Below are 22121 nucleotides of genomic sequence, written 5' to 3'. Positions count from 1 at the left end.
GTGTTCCTTTGTGGGGTAGTATAAAGGATCCATGGTGTCTTCCTAGGAAAGTCTGCAAGAGGTTGGAAAATAGTAAATTAGAAGCAAATCCTAGTAAAAAATGTATAATGTATAGTAATATTAAAACCTAGAAGGATTGCTACCGAAGAGGCAAAACTAATGCTAAAGATAACAATCTAATTTTGGAAGGTGAAGTAAAAGTGATTGCAATAGATGATCTAGTACTCAATTATGAAGTATTTTCCAAGACTTCAAAAATTGTGGCAAAAAATTCATGTGAGCTAGTATTTTAAGAAAGAAGCCCCATTTATACATTTGTGAAGTTTTATATTAAAAGTGTTACCCAACATTTTGACTTTTACTAGCTTTGAGGATGAGTCTCTTTAAGGAAAAGGGCATGTTGTGTGCCTAGACACAAAATAACATTATACTTGTGTTGGTATTATTTTTTGCATGACAAAATTTCCTTTGTCTAGGTATAAGAAGCAAGTTTGAATCCATTAGTGGTGACTAGGGTTTCTGATTTAATCATCCATTTGTTAGCCTTTGAAATTTTTTGTTCAAACCCTATGTCTCAGTCCTTTTAAAATTTTTGGGTACGAAATCTTTTGAAAAGGGAACTTGGGTGAATATTATATTTTTCTTTTATTTTGCGCCCCCTAGGTAGCCTTTTCTCTCATGTTCCACACCATCCAATTTGGAAAGATCCACAGTTATCGCTATCTTGCTATAAAAAGATGTGCACTTTTTATGCATAGCTAAGTAGCAAGAACCAAAAATTCTAAAAGAACCAGAACATAAAATAAAGGGATAGCAGTCAGGGATTTGTGTTGTGGTCAAAAATTGAGTCACATGCACCGTGTTAGTACCGTTAAGCAGGAAAAGGGACCCAATAAAAGATAGCTAGAAAACGGTGCTAGAACAAAAGTTTTTTGATGCCTCACTACCTCACTATAAAAAAAAAAAAAGCATTCCACCATTAGAGAAGTAGCGAGTAGTCATGAAATCAAAGAGCATAGTGACCTTCAAGTTTCTTGATAATCGTAATTTTTTCAAGTGGCATGATGAGTAATAACTACTATTATCAGAAGTAGTTTATAAAGGTGATGGTGATTTGATTGGTTTTTATTCTTTCGGTGTCAAGTTTTGTTAAAATCACCAGAACTCACTACCTCACTATTGAAATTTTTTGGCAACTCGCTATTAGCAACATAGTGAGATGCCACGAAATGAACACATGGTGGGACATCAAGAAACGTGGAAAGGTGACTAAGATTTAAGAAAAGTTTGGCATGTTGCCAACAGTGCAAATTTTCCTATGTCACTAGTGCCTTGGGCCCACACCCCATTCATAAAGCATATAAGGGATTCTGATCATCAAATCAAACTAGAATCAATAGTCCTTGCTATCTCACTATGGAAAGTTCCAAGTTGTTTACTCTATGCAACATAGCAAGTATGGGACCTACCACTCTTTAGGGTACTTTATGCAGTTTCTCTACCTTTGATTTGGTCTCAGATCAATGACTATCACTATCTTGCCATGAAGAATAGCTCGGAGGATATGTATAGCGAGGTAGTGAATAAAGGCTCACCATTGTTCTTCAAAGAAATGCAGTAATATGTCATCCACAAGATCAAGATTGAATCAATGGTTATTGCTGCTTCACTATGGCAAGGTGCTCATTATTTATGTATAGTGAAGTAGCGACCTGTTGACACATGTCCTCAATCACCAGTGGGTCTAGACAAAAATTCCATCAACGATGTACATGGTCAATTTTCATTAGATTGAGTGGCCAACTTGTCAAGTGGAAAGTTGTCTTTTTCTGCATCCCTTGATAATAGGATTTTCAAAGATCGACAACACAGATTTAAATGCAAAAGGTGGTGTGACTCTATGTATTAATTAGACATGAAAGCTTCACGTGTGAGGAAAAATAGAGTATAATACAAAATATTTTCTCATTTCCACCTTACACGAACAAATATTTTGAGCCTTTCTGAGCAAAAGTAATTACTAAGAAGACCGTGCTGAAATTGGCAAGATTATGAAACAACTAGTTCGCGTAGAAATTGTAGAAATACAGAGAGAATGAGAGCTAAATTAAAGTAGTTACACTATCATCTCTATAAGTTTTTTCAGTACTGCAGAGCATAATCTAGGATGCCTCCGAAGAAGGGATTTTCAGGTCAAGAAAATTATTTGGATAGAAATGTACATGATGATTTTCTTGAGTTACTTCCTAAGTCTACTATTGAAACAATACAAGTTAAGAAGTTGACATCATTAAACCCTAAGTTGAGGATAGCAGATGGATTTTTTGATAAGGGTAATTGGGTCCAAGATGCTCATACCTCTCAAACTGGTTTAAATTTGTTTAAGAAGTGGTTTGCAGAGAGAAAACTATTTGCTCCACATGCCAATATATGGAATTTTGACCTAGGAAAGCTAGTGGTCTCTATTGTTTTTATGGATTATGATCTCCTTGAGGCCATGGCAAAGAATTATGATCAAGCCACTAGGGTAGTGAAAAGTGTAGATGGTGAAATTCCAATCACCATTAGTCCAGAAGAGATAGGGAAGTTTTTCGTTTGGGACCTCTCACTAAATATCGTGTTCCCATTAATTTGATAGATTTAGAAAAAGAGTATATGTCTAAGAAGGATATAGTTAGACAAGGTGCACTGAAGGCCCACATTGGCAGAATTGGAACCCTACCAAGAATAACATCATCCTCTAAAGAACTTTTCAAGAAAACATGCTTCAATGCTAGGGAAATAGAGATATACAGGACCCTGTGTAGAGTTTTTGGAGAGGGTGAAGAAGATTTTATCCCTATGAGTTTCATGTATATGATTACTCAAATATCCTCTTTTAGTGTGGAAATATTTTTTGATTTTTCTTCTTACTTGGCCGATGAGATTCATAGTGGATTGGTTTGGATTGCTAAGGGCAAGGTGGAAAAGGCTTGGGGCCATTACTCTCTATTGATGCACATGTTTTTGTTTAAGGGGGTTATGTACTTTGGTAAAGAAATGGTTTTAAATGAAGAACAAGAAGGAGAAGCATTGCCAGTTTAGCTATGGAGTGCAGATATGACTGGGGAAGCAAAAAATGCTAGTGTTGTTAGATTTGATAGGTACTTCACCTACAAACTAAGGTGCCTCATATTGAGTGACAATCCCATGATCTCTAAGGCACTAATGCACCTTTTTAGGCCTATGGATAAACCCCATAATTTGAAGGTTTCACATAATTGGGGAGATGTCATCCCATATTCAGTTTAAACTATTATCAGAAATTATGGATTCAAAGGGACACCCCATGTACTACCTTACTAGGTGCCCCTAAAGGTAGGAGTAGCTGAATTCTTATGGCAGTTGGGAGGAGTAGAAGAATCTTTTTTGCACAAAAGAGGGACGGGATCAATTTTTCCCACTTGCACAGTAGCCCACCAGTTTGTGATAACCAAGGAAGGATGGGTTTCTCTTTACAAATTTTTAGACTAGTATAAGATGGCTATATCTCACCCTCATTTTTGTGATGCAGAGGGTTTCTTTAATCTAGTTCTTAGGCATAGGATCAATCTTTGTCCAGTTGAGCATGAGTTTTATTTCCCTAAAGATATAATAAGAAATGAGTACTCTCTGCAGGAGCAAGAGACAAAGAAAGAAAAATGGAGAGTCTATTCAAAAGTTTTGAATTTTATTAATTATTTTGATGAAGACTATAGTCCTCTTAGTAATGTTGTAACTACTACAGATAAATTTTATAAGCTTATGAATACATTCCCTGATATAATGGAGGCAATGAATGAGAAAAAGAAATATTTCATTAATTATTTTCTAGATAAAGCCAAGGAAATAATGAGGATATTGGGCTTCACTCCTAATATAGGATAGGTCCATTAATTGTTCAAAGAAAGCCAGGATATACTATCATTCATAATCAAAGGCCCATGGTGGATAAAGGAAAATAGATAGTTGCATCTACTAGTGCTATTTTTGAGGAAAGGCCTCATGAACCTTCTCCTAAGAGGAGAAGGATAATAAGGGAAGAGGAATCTCAAGATGAGGGTTACTCACATACCCAAACCCATATGAGAATTGAGGAGGAGTAGCTCACTGATGAGCAAATTGAACAAATTGGATCGCAAGGGGGAGTTTTTTTTACCCAAGTAGAGATTGATGAAGGGAACCCCCGGGAGCCTCCTATGCCAAGTTTTGAGTTGACTGTAGTAGATTTTAGGGAAAGGGAATTGGATCCTATTTTGGAACAAGCCAGTCAGCAATTTTTGTCTAATTATAGTTTTGTAAAGTCTAGGGCTTTCCATCAGTTGCTTGGAGGGAAAACGTGCACAATTTTGAGGAAAGATGTAAGAATATGAAAACAATGCATCCAAAAATGGATGAAGCCTCCATTAAAAATTAAATAAAGGAACAAATGATTCAAGAGTTCTAGAATACAACCCTTGAAGAAGGGAGACAGATGGTAAAGGCTACAAATATTTTATTATTGCCCAATTGGGACATTGTTGATGCCTTGATTTTCAATTCTGTGTCAAATAATTTGGGATTGCAAGATCCAAATAAAAAAGAATTCTTGGGAACTACATTTAGTAATGACCAAGCTGCTCTTGTCATGTGGTCATTGAGAAGAGGATCTAGGGCTGCTCCATCATAGCCTGATGATTCAGGACTAATAGCTAGTATCATTTTGAATAGAGTTGTCGATACCTCACATGTCTAGGCAGCTCACATGAATGTAGATTACTCTCAATTTTCCTTGGTTACTATAGAGAGGGAGTAAAAGGAAACGATTGAGTTGCAGAGAAAGTATGAGGCAGTTGTGGATGCCTACGATAAAGAGGTAAAGAGGATAATTGAGCTTGAGAATAAGCTAATGGGGAGGTCCACAAGACCAAGAATAACATACCCTCGCCCCCCAGTTGAACTTTTTAAATCCACTCCCTTCATAGATATACCAGATACACCCCAAAGGCCAAAATATTATACTGCTGAGGACTTTGAAGAAGAAAAGAATAAACTATGGGCATTGCATGTGGAATTGAATGTGAAATATGAAGAAAGATTAAGAAAAGCTCTTACATATTTGGGGGATAAAATTGAATGGCCACTAGTTTATGATCAATTGGCTAGGGTGACCAGTATCTGGGATGAAATGAAAGCAAGTGATGAGGCTTTGAAGCCTATTGTAAATAAGTGGGTAAGAAGGAGGAAAGAGATGAAATTTTTGAGTTATTGTGTTATAAAAGTTTCTTGTGATCAAATCGAGAAAACTTTTGATATTGTTTATGATCTTATTGACTTTGACAATAAGATAATTCATTTACAAAGACTAATAGTTGGCTACTTAGATAAGTACAATAACCAAAATTTTATTTTTTTTCCTTGTACCCTAGATAAGAAAAATAATTTGAAAAGTAAAGATGAATGGGCTAAGGAGCTTAATGATTTATTTTGTTTAAGAACAAATCAAGTTATCAATGAAACAGGGCATGCATGGTGGGCCACAACAACTAAAGAAATAGTGAAAGCCCAAATATTCTTTGATTCTTTGAAACATAATTTTTTTACCATTGATAATGAGGCTAAGTATGTTCTCAAGAGGCAAAGTGATATTTTGCAGTTCAATTGGCCAGATGATACACTGTTTGAAAAGTGGATGTTAGAAATAGCTCTTGGTGAACAGTTTGAGGAAATAGAAACTGATAGTGATGAGGTGTAGGGTGATGAGATCCAAATCATTGACACCATCACTATAGAAGACCAATAGGGAGAAGAAGACAAGAATGATCAGCCACTTTCAGTTGCAGACTTGGGCCCAAAAGACACTGATACAACCAAAGAAGAGGGAAAAGTAGAAGTTATTCCCACCATGTAAGATAAAGATGGTGAAAGCTCATAGGTGGAGGCTAACTTGCAATCATCATAACAAACTTCATCATTAGTTAGCTTGGCAGTTACATACAAAGAGGGATCAGAATAGTTACCAAATCAATAATAATAGAGAATGTAATAGAAGCAGACCCACTAAAAGGAATGTTTGATCTAGGCATCTTCTGTTATCCATTTTTTGTCATTTTGTGATAGGTGTATGTAATTATCTCCTGAAAAGGACACCTGTTAGTTTCTCTTAGCCTGTAGCTTGTTGCATCTCACATCATATAAGTGAGATTCTAGGGCTAGAGAAGGGTCCAATTTTCTAATGCTTAAATTTTGGATCTGTTCTTTATATTTTTCCATTTTGGTAATGGATATTATAGAGAATGGATAGAGGAGAGGAGTCAATTAGCCTCTAGCCTTCCTAAAGTTCCTTGGATTGTTGATGGGCCAGAGACATGGAATTTGTTAACCTATAAACTTCCTAAAGTTCCTTGGATTCTTGATGGGCTAGAGACGTCAAATTTTTTAACGTATAAACTTCCTAAAGTTCCTTGGATTTTGGTGAGGACATCAATATGATAGAAAAATAAAGATACATCTTGTTGTAATAGAATACACTTACTTTTTAGACTAAAATGAAAAGGGTCCTTAGCTTGTCTGACCCTCTTGAACATAATGAAAAAGAGTCCTTAGTTTGAGCTTCACTTGGTTCAATCAATACAATCACATACTTCATTCATACATACTTCATTCATTCATTCATCCATTTATGAACTATAAAATTCAATCAATACAATAACATAACATTCATTAATACGATATAAAATTCATTAATACACAATACTAATCAAGACTTCATTAACACATAACAATATTCATTAACATAAAATAAAAATCTGTATTAATATGCATCATTCATACATAATTACTTAAAACAAAGTTCTTTCATTATCCAACAAGGTTTATGAAAGAAGATTTTTAAAACATCATTTCTTTTTCTTTCTTTTTTCTAAGCTCTCTTAAGAAAAGTACTCATAGGGACATCCATATCTGCATCATTCTCCTCCTCTTCTAGCACATGTAATGTCAAATTACAATGGCTCCTTCTCTTTGGAGGAGTAGGATGCTGCTACACTAAAGGGGGCTTTGTTGCAAGAATAAGTGAATGGGATAAATTGGCATACTCTTTTTCTTTTTCTAACTATTACAAGTGTGTAATTAAGTACGAATACAATGTAACATGCATTTTTCTTACCTGAAAATGCCACATCATGTACATTAACATTTTGATCCGCCACCACATCAACATGTTGAACACTTGGAACATGGTCCACTAATTCAGCATGATGTTCAACAGGCTCTAAAATATTCAAAAAAAGGATACACGTCAAATTCTAATTGAAGATGTTGAATTGTATTCATAATTTCATAATTAATTTCCAATATCAAATTAATGCCTTGACCACTATAATGCACATCATGGCCTTCACCACGAGCAAGTTCTGTGGTAGGATATGAAGGCTATAGTAAAATTTTATGCACATTGTTATGTAGTCAATTTACATTTAAAACTAATACCAAAAAAGAATCTTCTCAACTATTCAATTTTATTTACTTTTCATTTGACCAATTTACCTATGAGATATCATTTGGTGCACTATATTCTTGGGTACAGCTTACAGATTCTTCGTGTAGGCATGCAGCCACAACTTTATAGCCTTCCCTCAAGGCAATTTTTCTATCTTCATCTGTGACCTCCACATTGAATTATGTGCCCTATATTTTTTTCTTGATAATGCCAGTTTTCCATGTATGGTTTCATTAAACAAAATTGTTTGCAACATTATATTTATAAAAATAATGAAATTTCATTGCTCTACTTACAAGTTGAGTCTGGAGATTCATATAGCCACCAAAGCCAAGTTTGTGTTGGCCAATCTTCTCTACTCCTTCTTTTGTAGCCATGGATGTGTCTTGCAATCAATGAACAATTTCAAACATCTTAAATTATATATTTACAAATATCAATAATTAGTGCATGATTACAATGTACTCAATACTATAATGACATACCTCTTTTTGCCCTATGCTGTTTCATTATCTCTATATTCACATAGCCTTTTCTCCTTTGCATCTTCTATTATTTCATTCCACTCCATTGGTGGAATCATAGGAGGATGGTCGTACTTTGGGGTATCCTCAAGAGCCCTTCTATATTGATCTCTTATAGTCTTTATATGTGTTGTTGCTCTTTTTAGAAGTAGGCTAGTGTCAAAAATGTTTTTCCCAAATTTTTCCTCAAAAGATGCAATCAAGTGATTTATTAATTCCATAGCTTGTACATTCCACCTTTTTAGAAACAAATAGATTGTTAGATCAATAACTTTTATATATTACAATAAATGGAAGAAAAGAAAAATTATGTAGCAATGATATGAAACTACGTACCTTTTACGTATGGTGGGTCCAAATAGTCTCAATGTCATATGAAAAAGATGTTCAAAGAAAGCATTATTACCAAAAAAAACATAAAGGATTTATCAGTTCAAAATGAGTAATGTAAAAGTAAACTAAATTTACACTTTAAATAATAACAATTTTAAAGCACCCAGAAGCTTTCGTTCTTTTAATGGAAACATAGTTTTCTTATTCACCAATAATGTCCCTTCATATGAACTAGTACTAATCAAAAGAAATACTCCAAGAAATGGATAAGCTTCAGTAGTACTGCTCTTTTTTAGTTTATCAATTGAAATTCATGACAATTAAATGACAATTCTAGTATTGCTCTCTATTGGTCTATGTCCTTGCCTATCTCCATGTCTCTCTATGTGTGGGTATATATATATATATATATATATATATATATATATATATATATATATATATATATATATATATATATATATATATATATATATATATGTATATGTATATGTATATGTATATGTATATGTATATGTATATGTATATGTATATGTATATGTATATGTATATGTATATGTATATGTATATGTATATGTATATGTATATGTATATGTATATGTATATGTGGTGTGTGTATGCATGTTTTTGTGTGTATGTAGGCTTCTGTAGACATCATTTAAGCACTAATATGCTACTTCGTTGTTCATCAACTTGTAGAAATACATTAAAAATAACACATTACAAAATATAGCAAAACAAGGTTTTACCAGTTCTAGTGGGCATAGATGAGGATGTTTGCATGGCCCTTGTTGCCAACGATGCACCAGGCAATACTAGACCGCCAACTGAAGGTGGAGTCTACACTTCATCATGAGCTAAAGAATATAATATTGTTAGCAAAGACATTTGCAATGGATAAAGATCAAATGGGATACTAGTGAGAAATATCCACAAAAAAAGAAGGTAAGTGTTATAATGTTGATCAAAACAAACAAAGTGTTACTTACACAAGGGTTGTGCACAAAAACACTCAGCATGTTCACCATGTGATGTCGCAACTAGCACATATGTCTATACAAGAACACATAAAATTAGAGATCATGATCCATAAGATACTATAAAATATTAATATCTATTGAACTTCTATTACTGCTTTAGTCGAATTACTACTTACCTTCAAAGATTAGATTCTACAGTCCAATTCTATTCTCAGTGCCTCTTTCTCCTCACTTCTCTCACCATTGATGATAATGTTAACAAGTTCATTAGTGTATCTTTGCTTAATTTGTTGGGTGATAAATACAAGCTCAGTACTAAGGGAAATGTCATGTAGATATGACGCCCATATTTCAGATTGCATTTGATTGGCGATCATTCTAGCTTTTTCCTATCATTTGTGACATCAAATATCGGTATAATTTCATCAAAATAACTCCAAAGCCATAAAGAAAAGAACAGATAATATGCTATTTGTTTCTATATTAACATTAAAATTTACAATAATTAATATTTACCTCTATTGAAGGTTTCTGAGATGGTGCATCCATATCACCCTATGAAAAAAATTAGTAAGTCTTAAAAATTAGTAGCAAAATTAAAGTAATAGACTTACCAAAAAAAATATTGATAATGACATAGATTGTATATGTAAATCATTTGTCTTAAGTTAAAAATTTAGTGTAACTAATGTTTATATCTAAAAAAATATTTGACATGTTCTACTTAATGTTTATATGTGCACATATGGTTTGGAAAGGAAAACTTGGTCACACAAAACCCCATCATAGTTGACATTGATCCTACTTGGACATTTCATTGATCATCATGATCTTCATCCATGTCATCATAATCATCATCATCATTACCATCATCGTACTTGTCACTTTGATCATTGTCATCACCACCACCATCTTCATCACCATCATCATCATCTTGATCACTATCATCATCATGACCATCATCGCCATGATCATCACCATCTTCATCACCATGATCATGATCTTCATCAGCATCATCATCATCATCATTATCACCATGATAATCAGCATAACGAAAATCATCACCATCTTCTTCTTCTTCATCACTAGGTAACTGTCATTCCTAATAATCATTTACTTTCTTTTGTGCTTCTTCAATATCTTCTTCTTCGATCACATTATACTTTACTAGCCTTCTTCTTGGGTCATGTCTAACAACAAATGACCAACCTAGTTTGTGTGAAACACCAAAGTAAAACACTTGCTTTTATTTTGTTGGAAGAACATAGGTCTCATCTCCTACTAGTTCAAATGACCTTGTATTAATCATAGTAAATCCACTATCATGTTCAATAACAGTCCTATCGTGATCATTTTTATTCAGTTGTAACTTGAACCATTTGATGACAAATAGAATTATTTTGAATGAATTAAAGTCACTCTCAAGTATATCATCCAAAATTCCATAGTATCAATTTTTAGATTTTTGAGGATGTATATCGGTTCTAGATGAAGTATTGGTGACCACGAAGACAAAACTTATCCCGGAATCACACATTTTCTTTGTTTCATCTAACTTTTTTGTACAGAATTTATAGCCATGGTAGTACATAGCTTTGTAGTGTTTGACTTGCAATTATTCAATCATGTCAAGAATCTTCTCATTGATCTGTGAGTTGATATTAAACTTATGTCTCATGATTAGTAATCTTATGCGTACCTTTGTATCTCTTTAGCCATATATTAGATCAAGCACCATTGGCATAACATTGGGATCTCCATTATGATGAGCTTCTTCAACCAATGATGCAACACCATCCCATGTTAATGAGCAACCATTTTCTTGATGCTGTTCAATCCATACTATCATCCAATCAAGATTGTTTGCAATATACAAGTGTAGTGCATCCCACTCATGACCAACTATAAAAAAGACAATTACACTAGTTAGAAACAACTTATATATATATATATATATATATATATATATATATATATATATATATATATATATATATATATATATATATATATATATATATATATATATAGATGATGGATAAGAATTATTAAATTATAATTACCTCTCACCCTCCTCAATCTACATTTCCCCATCAAGTACTCCCCTTTGAATTTTTCATTACAGTTGGGATGCCAAATGTGATCTACATGGATATCTACTACAAATTTTGAAAGATATTCACTAATATACACCATGGTTTGGTATATCATATATCCCTCTATCATAGAACCCTCAGAACATGCTCTTTGTTGAACAAAGCCCTTCATAAATTTCAAGTGCCTCTCAACCATTCACATTGTTCTAGCTTGTACAGGTCTATGCAATTCAATCTCCTCAGCTTGATGTATGAGGTAGTGTTCTTGAGCATTGAAAAATGTTGGAGGTAAACACTTTTGCATTTCACACATAAGCTGTGGAATTTTTCTCTTCCAAAATTTTATATCTTTTTTATCAATTTCTTTAGATGATAACTACCTAAAAGATATTCAACATACAAAAACACATAAAGGAGATTTCGAATAAAATTATACAATAGATTTCAGAAAAAAAGCTACAAATCTAAGAAAAAACACTTTTAACCTCATGTATTTTTCAAGATCATATATAACTTGTTTAATACTATTGTCAAACTATTGTGGAAGGGATAGAGGTAGGACAAACTGCAATCATTAAAAAATGATCATTTCAATATATTATTAAATAATGCAACTGGTACTACATTCAATCTTACAAATATACTGTAAATAGAGAACATGACTTACCTTGAGAAAGGTATGCCAATCATGTGTTTTCAATCCTGGCCAAAAATCACCTTTCTTTGATAGAAGAGTGCTTATATTTGCAACAAATCCTGTTAGAAATTTTTCTTTTTTTATGACTTCTTTTAATGCATCACTTTGTTGATCCATTAATAACTAAGGAAGGGCACTAGTATTTATGTGGTCTCCATTGCTATTTAATTCAATGAGAAATTTTAGTGCATGATTCGATTGATGAATGTCAGTACAAATTTTGGCAATTTTCTCTCTATCACACCTTCCATCTAACATTTTCTATAGTGTCTCTGTTACATTCTTTCCAATATGCATAGCATCAAAAAAATACATGATTGGGAGATCCTTGTAGTATGGTAACCTACTAAATTGAGTAGGATAACTTTTCATTCCTCTAGGAAGTTGGTCATTGATGCTTTAACAATCTTCACAAGCATCAATTATAGCATTAGTAAATATAAGACAATATCAAAATAGAAATTTTAAACTTTGGACAACAAATTGGACATTACCTCGATGATTTAGTCGATCATATTCCAACTTCCATAAATGAGGTGTCATTCTTTGTGGCCTTGATGATGTCTCTTCTTTCCCATTGAAAAAATGTTTTTCAGCAATTCGATACCTATGATTATTGTGGATAAAATATCTAAACTCATCAAACACCTACATTCCTAAAATTTTTGAATGATGACATTTCATCTTCGGACCACAAACTGGACATGCAAATTTTTCCTTTGTTTGAAGACCTAAAAGATCATGTATAATTGGATCATGTACAATTATCATGCTCAACTTAAGCTTGCATTCAATAGTAATGTGTAAGCACTATAATAGACCAAAAATATGTGATCTTAACAATATAACATAATGCAAAAATGAGTTAGCCCACGAGAATCATGTATTGTCCATACAAGCATTGCATAGAATTAAAATTGTCGATGTTTTATCGTGCTAGAGATGTCATACATAGTAATGCCATTCAATAACTTCAACAACTCGTCAATTAGGGGCTCAATATACACATTCATATCGTTAACTTGGTATTTACCTAGCAATTGAATGAACATGAACATTATGTAATTATTATAACCATTTTCATGCACTATTTATAAATTAATTTAGATAACTATAAAATTAAAAAAATACCTGGCACAATCATTGACAACATTATATGCTCTCTCTTTATGGACATCCAAGGAGTAATGTTATTGTTAATAACAAAAATAGGCCACACTGAGTAAACAGATCTCATATATCCATATGGATTGACACTGTCTTCCGCCAATGAAAGCTTCAGATTATGAGGTTCTTCTTTAAAGTGTGACCATGTTTCTTCTATCTCTTTAAATGCAAAACAATCAGCAAGTATTCACATAATGTCATCCTGACTTCTATTGCATGCATGGTAATCCATAAATTGTGCCAAGCTAGCACACCTGAATAACTATTGAAGATGCGTGGAATAATGAAAATGTATCGAAGAATCTTGTGAGACACTTTTTTTATTATTTGATTTGACTGATATCTACTAACATGAAAATCAAGGCATTCTGTTGCAAATTCATGTTGTTTATGATATAGAATGTGATCATTGGGTCATTCATGTATTGTCTGATACTTCATTCCAATCTAATCCATAATGTGAGATAATTCTTGATACGAACAAGGCAAAATGTTTGATGGTGGTAACAAAAACTCACTAATCAACCTACAAAAACAAATATGCATTGTTAATATAATGAATAGTAATTTTATGCTAACACTGAAGATGAAAAAAATGGAATACCTTAGCGTACGTGACATTGCTACATTGGATATACCATTCATAACCTTTAAGTTCACCAACAACACTATAGCCAAGAGTAGAGTTGTTTGGGAGCCTTTGTATAAGGGCTTGTGTACCTTCTCAAGTAAAGGTATATCAAGACCATCTTCATCATCATTATCAGATTTTATAGTACCATCATTGTGAGCCTCTTCATCACCTACCGAAATACCATCTTCTTCAATTGTGTCCTCTGGCACATTATCATCTTCTTCCATGGAATTGTTATCCTCAGCTTGGATATTCACACCTCCATGTTCCTCTAGTAAGAAATCCACATTTAGAAATGGATGAAAATCGTGGCCCCCTTTAGCATGACTATATCGCCTACAATGACTTTGGGCTATTGTGATCAGAATTCTTTGATTCTTTAAGCTCTTACACTTTTTGCAAGGAAAATAAAATTTATTAGGTTTTCTTTAGAACTAAGCCCACAATGAAACCATTGTCTCATTATTTTTCTTTGGGTTCATATTGTCAGGCGTGGTCTTTCTTCACAGGAAAATATACCTGCAAATAAATTGGACATGTTGTAGTTAATTTTTATATCTGCACATATGGAAATTGTTCATTAATGTTTTCAAATGTAACTAAAATGATCCTATAATTTCTAGAAGGCCTAGATGTTTGCAAAATGTGGATTTATAGAAATCTATCTTAGTTATTTTCAAAATGCCTCAAAGAGATGTCACAAGGTGAAAGTTACCTAGGTGCTAATAGGAACATGCCATGACTAATCCTGATAGCAATGACTAATGTGATTAATGCATCAACTAATGTAGATGAATAAAAGATTGAAACATATTAATGCTATCTTCAATCAAGAACATGTGAGCTCAAAAGATGGGTAAATCTCAAAAACTCGTGAGCCTAATATCATTACAATTTCAACCATGAAATAATTGCAATTGAAATTTGTTGAAAAATAGGCCTAAGTGGGTTGGCCTAAGGGTTAAAAGAAGAAATCAGATTTCACTTAATTAGAAATCAATTAGCTTATGCAAGTTTGGCATCATGGTGGTTGTACAATTTAAAAAAAATTAATCCTTAGACCATTTGGGCCTAACATCAAGGGACATGAATTTAGGACTCAAAGACATAAATTTAGGACTCAAACATCTATAAAGGTTGGATGTTTAAATTCTTTGGAACATCCAAAACAATTCCATAAGCATATAAGAAGAGTATATTGGCGAGTTCCACCTTGGAGGATGATTTTGGAAAAGAAATTAGAGATCAAGATATCTAAAATCAAATGGATTTAGTGTTTAAGTTAGAGTTTATAAAGCAATATTATATTTGTAGGGTTCAAATGCTTGTAGATCTAAGTTTAGAAATGCAACATTTTGTTACAAGCAACATGGTAAGTGTTTATAAATATTTTGTGGGAATCATAGGTCTGGAGGTGTTACTAGGTGTTGGGGCAGTCATAGATTTGGAGGTTCCATCTGAAGGAGGATTATATTTTATGACAAGGAAGGTCATGTTAGGGCTATATGAAGGTGTTGGATCGATTGGAAGGATCAGGAAATGTTTGGAAAGGTAAGTTTGGTAAAACCCTTGGTTTAGGCACCTAGGAAGGAGGGTTTGTTGGTTGGATGTGTAAAACTTGATGGAATCTCCTATGAATTTGAAAATCCTTTGTTTTGGATGACAAAAAAACTCTATTTGAGGTCAAATGGTTTGTGAGATGAGATATGTTAGTGGTTTCTTTGTAACAAAAGGGCTAAAAGAGGGTTAATTGTGGGGCAACAGTGTTGGTTTGGGAATTTGGTCCAAGGAAGTAGCATGAGCATTTGAAGTATGTTGTGTAGAATCCAAAATGGTATCTGGATATGATCTTAGTTTTCTAGGAGTTTTGGGAAAAGTGAAAGAAAAGTTTTAAAAATTGATTAGGCAGGGCTAATTGGGAAATGGGCCTAGTGAAGGGCTTGTAGTGGGTTTTTGGTATCAGATAATAATATGAGCATTTGGTAACCTTGGAAATAGGTTAGTTGAATTTTTTTGAGATGTGTGAAGGTGACAGAAACACCTAGTTGAAGTGAAGTCAAGATTGGAGCCTATTGAGGCATTGCGGGCATTTGATGGTTGTTGAACAAGATTGCTTGGTGAATCCATTTGAGTGACATGGGATGATTTCTAAGATGTAGAGCCTATGGTGGCACAAGAGAATAGTATGTGCAATCTGATAAGTTTTGGAGTTAACTGGATCAAGGAGAGTGATCCTATGAAGAAGCTTGATTGTGTTATGCGAACACTAGGAAAGTCCCTCTTATTGTGAATAGTTGAAAGTCCACCCAGGTCTCTGCATCAATGTCAAGAGCTAAAGGTGGAATGATTTCAAGGCAGGAAAGAAAGCTCCAATAATTCCTCTTTAGAATTGCAGCCAGAGTCCTAAGCATTCCAATCCAAATGATTGTGTATCAATAAGATTTAAAACAAAATAATCCTAAGAACATTAAGTAAGTTAAGCTAAAACATATCAAAAAATGAATGAGAGAAATTTTGTTACTTGTTACCTAAAAATAAACCTAGTTGAGGAGGCAAGGTGATGTAGGGGCATCATATTCTCATCATAGGTAGCTTGAGGGTCCAGGTCATCACAGAGGACATGGAGAATCTCATGGTATCAATTGGTCCATTTTGCAACCAATCATGGCCTTTGAAAGCATAAAGAGTCATAATATTGTATAATGTCTTGAAAGACTTTGATATTGAAAAGTTGTAATTTGGCATGGAATAGGATCTAGAGGTTGTCTAAGGTAGAGGAGTCATGCGATAGGGTCTAGTATGATGTCATAATAATCTCAAGTCCTTCAATAAGTTAAAACATTCAATAAGTCCCTTAAAAACGTAGTTTATTGCTTTAGAAGATTCAAATCTTGAATGTAACGGCTAGATGGGCATTTTGGATGGAAAATCCATAGTTTAAATTTTATGAAGGAATAGGAAGTGAAAGGAGTCGGAGTCAGTTAAAGGGGTTGTTAACTATCTCCTGAAACTATAAATATATGATTATACAAACTGTCTCAAAAAAAACAAACTAAAAGGGCTTGGTTTTAATAGCAGGTTGAAGGATTTTCAAGTTTCTTCCACATATTTTGAATTAGAATGCATTGTGTTATATTCTCAGACATTTCTTGATGTCTTAAACCAAGATTTGAATCCAAATTTGTAAGTTGTTTGTTCAAATTCATAGATTTCTGGTTGTAACAGACAGTTTCTTAACAATTTTGAAGTATTTTTCAAACAATCAAGGTCATTCCATGAAATACTATCTAATTCTTCATGGAATGGTAGGTTTGTAACTTGTACAAATGCTTCTCACTCTGTAATGAACCACTAACTTAAGTATTTGGTGGAAACCATACACAAAAAGGGTGAAAATAAGTGTTATTTAGAGGGGACAGTTATATGGAGAGAGATTTTCCTTAAGTAGGGTAGGGTTTGAGAGTTGATTCATGTTTATGGTGATCAAACATAGATGTCTACAATTTGAATTAGTCTAAGAAACCTTGGCATGTGGGAGATTGGTAATACCCTAGAAATAAGGGTTTTGAATAGATGAATTGGGGTTTTTGGGGTTACGAAACCCATAGAGTGGAATTGAGAGTGGATTTGTCTAATTAAATACATTTTAGAAAGATATGCAAGTTTTGAAGTCCATACATTGAGTACTTCCATAATTTTCTTTGTAAATGCACTATTGCTTCATTGTTGAAATAGGGTCATTATGAAGAATCTTTGATACTTTCCAAAGGAAGCCCTTTTGAGCTTTACATATTTTTTTAATGAAGATAAAGGGTGTTTCAAACTGTCTCATTTGTGAAAACCAAAAGATATCCACCATTTTGTCTTGCTATTGTTATAGAAGTTACAATTTTGCATTGACAACATTTAGGTGAGTTATGCATCTTGGCTTGTAGGGTATGGAAACTAAAAGGCGTTGATGGGAACATGTTAGATAGATTATAACAACCCTATTGAGACCCTAAAACATCCTAGAGTTGACTGGTTGTGGAACTTCCTGGAAGGGTCACTAGGAACACTCCTACAATCTTGCTCATTTTGCGTTTTTACTTGGGTCCATCACCCTATCCTCTGCATCACAAGGGTGCATGAGTTGTCAAAACTTCATTTTCTTCTCAATAAATTTTTGTGGATAATAGGAAAAGTCTTCACATACTCTCATACATTTTAATATTGAAACACAATCAATATTTTGTTGATAGGGAATGTTTGGTAAAATGAAGCAAAGAAAAAGAAGCACAATTGCAGTAGACAAATAAGGTTAAATGTAGTAGTGAACATTGCAAAAATGCCAACAAGATCACCATGAACCATCTAAGAATCAAAAAGATCAAACATAGAGGCAGCCCAGTATGCCATCATGCTCTTACAATCTTATCCTATTTTTCTTCCTATATCCAGATAACCACATTTTCTCACTGCGATGCTAACATTCTAATCTGATGCAAGCCACAAGAAATTGGAATTTTTTTTTTTTTTTTCATTTGGGAATATTGTTAAGGAAAATATATGGTAAAGGTGATGATGAAGCTAGAATGATGAGAATTCCATCAGTTTCCTAATTTCCTCGGTTATTCATGTGCACTATGTTGTAATGTTATTATATTATCTAATCTAGTATCCCCTAGTTCTTTATTGTATTCATCTCTAGCAGGTCAAATCTCTTAGACTGTTATATCCATTACATTTTTCCCTCTTAAAATTTTAATAAACCTTCATCCTATATGAATGCAACTATATTTTTTAGGTTTTTGTGACAAAACATCCAGCTTCTCTGTGGTGATTTGCTAGTTTACAAAAATTGGTTTTGCCAATATGGCAAAACAATCCCAAAATCAGTTTGGTTGGGTTCGCTACGCAATATAATATGTAATTTGATATTCCTATATATATTTATATATAACAATTTATATGTAAATACAATAATGAATAAACTAATAGGAAGATATATATTTCACTTGCCTCCTATATATCTTTATATGATCACAAGAATATTATATTAATTAATCAGTTTACTAATTTATATATAAATTTATTATATAACATAATTTTGGATTGCACATATTACACACATGTCATTGGCTGTCCAATGGGAAGTGTAGATTATCCAAAACATCCAATGCTATTGCTATCAACTCCATGAAAAATTCCTCTGCTTCGGGTCTATTCTACCAAACTCTAGCCCACTTGAAGCATTCAAACATGGTTGTTAAGTCTTGGAGAACCTTCCATAAAATTTTAAATAATGGGCACCCGGAATTTTTTTATTAATAGCATTTTGAGCTCCTAGACCTACAACATTTTCTCCTTCACACTCTCCATGCTTTCTTTTCTACAGATGCAAACAAATTTGTACTAGTCTTGCAACAAAAACACCAAATAAATCTCAAATGCTTTGGATGTATGAGGATCACATGGATGCAATGAGTGCTAGGTGGACTATTTGTAATCACAAGAGATGAGATCTTGTAAACCACCACTCTTGCAATTGTTTCAAGATCGGTACTAATTAAAAATCATATAATTTGACATGACGAAAGATACCATCTAGTTGTTAATGAAAGAACTGAGTAGATCTATGATCAATGGTTCATAGGGCACATAAATTGTTGAAGGTTTTGCAAATGGCATGGGAAGCTAAGAAGGCTTGATTTGTGTCAAATGTTAATGCCCTTTTTATGCCCAAAATATGGCTTTTTGTACTCTATAATTATTATCAAAAAGCAATATTTTTTTTTTCCATATTTCACGATGATGTATGTAGCCATGTGATCGAGTAATGTATAGATATGATATGAAGGCTTCAAAAGGATTAAAATAATTTTAAGATAACAAAACCAACAAAACAAATGTTTCCTTCTTTGTTGTTTGCAATGTAGGTAAGGAGTAAATTATGTCCACAAAAGATGTTCTACAAAACTGCTAAAAATTAGAATTGATGCTTCTAGGAATGAAGTCCAAACTTGATATATAAAAGAGATTAATTTTAACTTTTGACATCGAGAAACTAGCATAGAAGAGAACATTGTTCCAAGTCATGCAAAGTCCATTAAGGATTGTTCAGAGGGAGGCATATTCTCAAGCATGAAATATCAGAGAATTCATTGAGGAGAGGGCATCACCGACCAAGCAATACCATATGAGGAAACTAAAGAATGGGTCCCTTGCACTTGCTACCAAGTTCAAAAGATAAGAAAGAAAAAGGGAAAAAAATGCCCATCAAAGAAAGAACAAGGAAAAAATGCCCATTAAACCAATGGAAGAGAATTGGACGTAATGATTCGTTGGATTGAAAAGAAGTAGCCACGTACAAGTTATACAACTGCATTGAATACAATCATGGAACAAATGATAATGAACAGATGAAAGAATGAGAAATTGCTTTTGGTAGATGTAAAGGAAACAAATATAAAGAGAAAACAATTGAAACTCTACCTTATGCATTTAGCCTTGCTGTTTCCAAATCTAAACTTTCGAAAGACTGATCACCTCCTTTTCAAAATATCAAGTTTTCAACTCCAACTGTGAGCAAGCTAGGGCAAAACCAGGGCATCCATTTTTTTGTTTGGTGATGGCACATCACGTATCAAACTCCAAAAAACCATCCCATGCATACGAAAAACAACAAACATGAAATATATTTTTTTTTTTTACATCTAAGCCCCCCATTTCGACCAACACAGGGCTTAGTTTAAAAAAAAAAAAAAATTGCCTTCTACATTCAGACCAAACTAAACTTTTTTAGTTGATGGTCAAAAATTTGGTAGAAAAATGATGTCAAATGTAGTAGTCATACAATAATCTTTCAATTTTCCTTTTCAAATTACCAACAATTCACTAATGATGGATTTCATTGATATACGATATAAGTAGACAAAGCACACAATATGGTTATTCTTTAATTAGATTATAAAATACTATTAGTTAATTAATTAATTTCTCTAATTTCCTATATATTTAGATGGAACTGTTTCCTATATCTCTATGGCCTCTAATCGTCTTCTTTGTCTTCCCCATGATTGAACATTTCAACTTTTCTACAAAAGGCACTACATGAAATAAAGAATATTCCAAATCAACTAATAAGACCACCTAAAGAATATCACATTACTCAAGCTCACTAAAAAGCATAAAATACCACATGTGTTTGAGTCATGTTAGTTGCTACCAATGTGCACATATTTGATTTTATATTAATAGGAAATAGTCAATTTGGATATAAAGAGCACTATTATTTCCTATTATTAAAAACTATAGTGGATCTATCTACCCAAAAAATTGTACCCCATCAAATTAGAAACAATAGAGAACATATACACCATTGGAAGATTGAGTAAAACATGAGACTTAGTATAAAGTATAAATAATAGAGTAAAACTTCAACATAAGACACTTTTTCTTAAATTTAAATTTGTACATTAGATGTGCATACAGTGTACTACTTGATGATGGTAAATAATGAAACAGAATTCATAGAAAGTAACTTGATATCTAGTCATGTTAACCAAAATGTGACAAAATGTATGCGTATGGTACTGGCCTTAGATGGTTACAAGATGAGATGAAAATTAATTAAAAGCCATTAATATGTTACAAGGTTAGTATGGCAACAATGAACATGCTTAGAACAATATTTTTTACAGTCTATATTTATGATAAACTTTTATAAGAAAAAAATAAGTCACCAATATAGAATTTTGCTACCTAGGTTAGGTCACCTTGAATGAGTTTGATAGGAATCTACAATGCCTTCTACATGTCAATGTTTCTCAGTAAAATTTGTCTAAGACTTGATCAATGTTGAGCAGGCTTTGTTAAGGCATTCTTGAAAACCTTATGCTTAATCTTGAAACCCCCATCTAACTTTACAACTCTTACTCTTTCTAGTATCCACTTCAAATTAATCCTGAGTAGTTTATTTGATCTTGCAATGACCATAAATTTTTTTAACTTTGAATGATGAGAAATTTCTACAATCAAGTATCTCCTAGGTGTAATATGACAACTATTCCATTATAATTAGAGGTTTGCAGCTTCTTCTGGCACTTAGAAAAGATTGAAATAATTGATTAATTTATTTATAAATTAGTAAAAATAAAATGGATTCCATAAAATTTATTTTTATTTTTAAGTGCATGATTGCCTCATCTAGC

General features: G+C 33.0%; 1 pseudogene; it reads left to right on the top strand.

Moving 5' to 3' along the window:
* LOC149564988 (uncharacterized) overlaps positions 1-22121 on the top strand; it is a 52724-nt pseudogene that overhangs the window by 18865 nt on the left and 11738 nt on the right.

This window comes from Cupressus sempervirens, chromosome 3, assembly GCF_028749045.1.
Source record: "Cupressus sempervirens isolate cs-2001-9-10 chromosome 3, ASM2874904v1, whole genome shotgun sequence".
Lineage (NCBI taxonomy): Eukaryota > Viridiplantae > Streptophyta > Pinopsida > Cupressales > Cupressaceae > Cupressus > Cupressus sempervirens.
The sequence above is the reverse complement of the archived record's forward strand: the minus strand, read 5'-3'. Positions and strand labels throughout refer to the sequence as shown.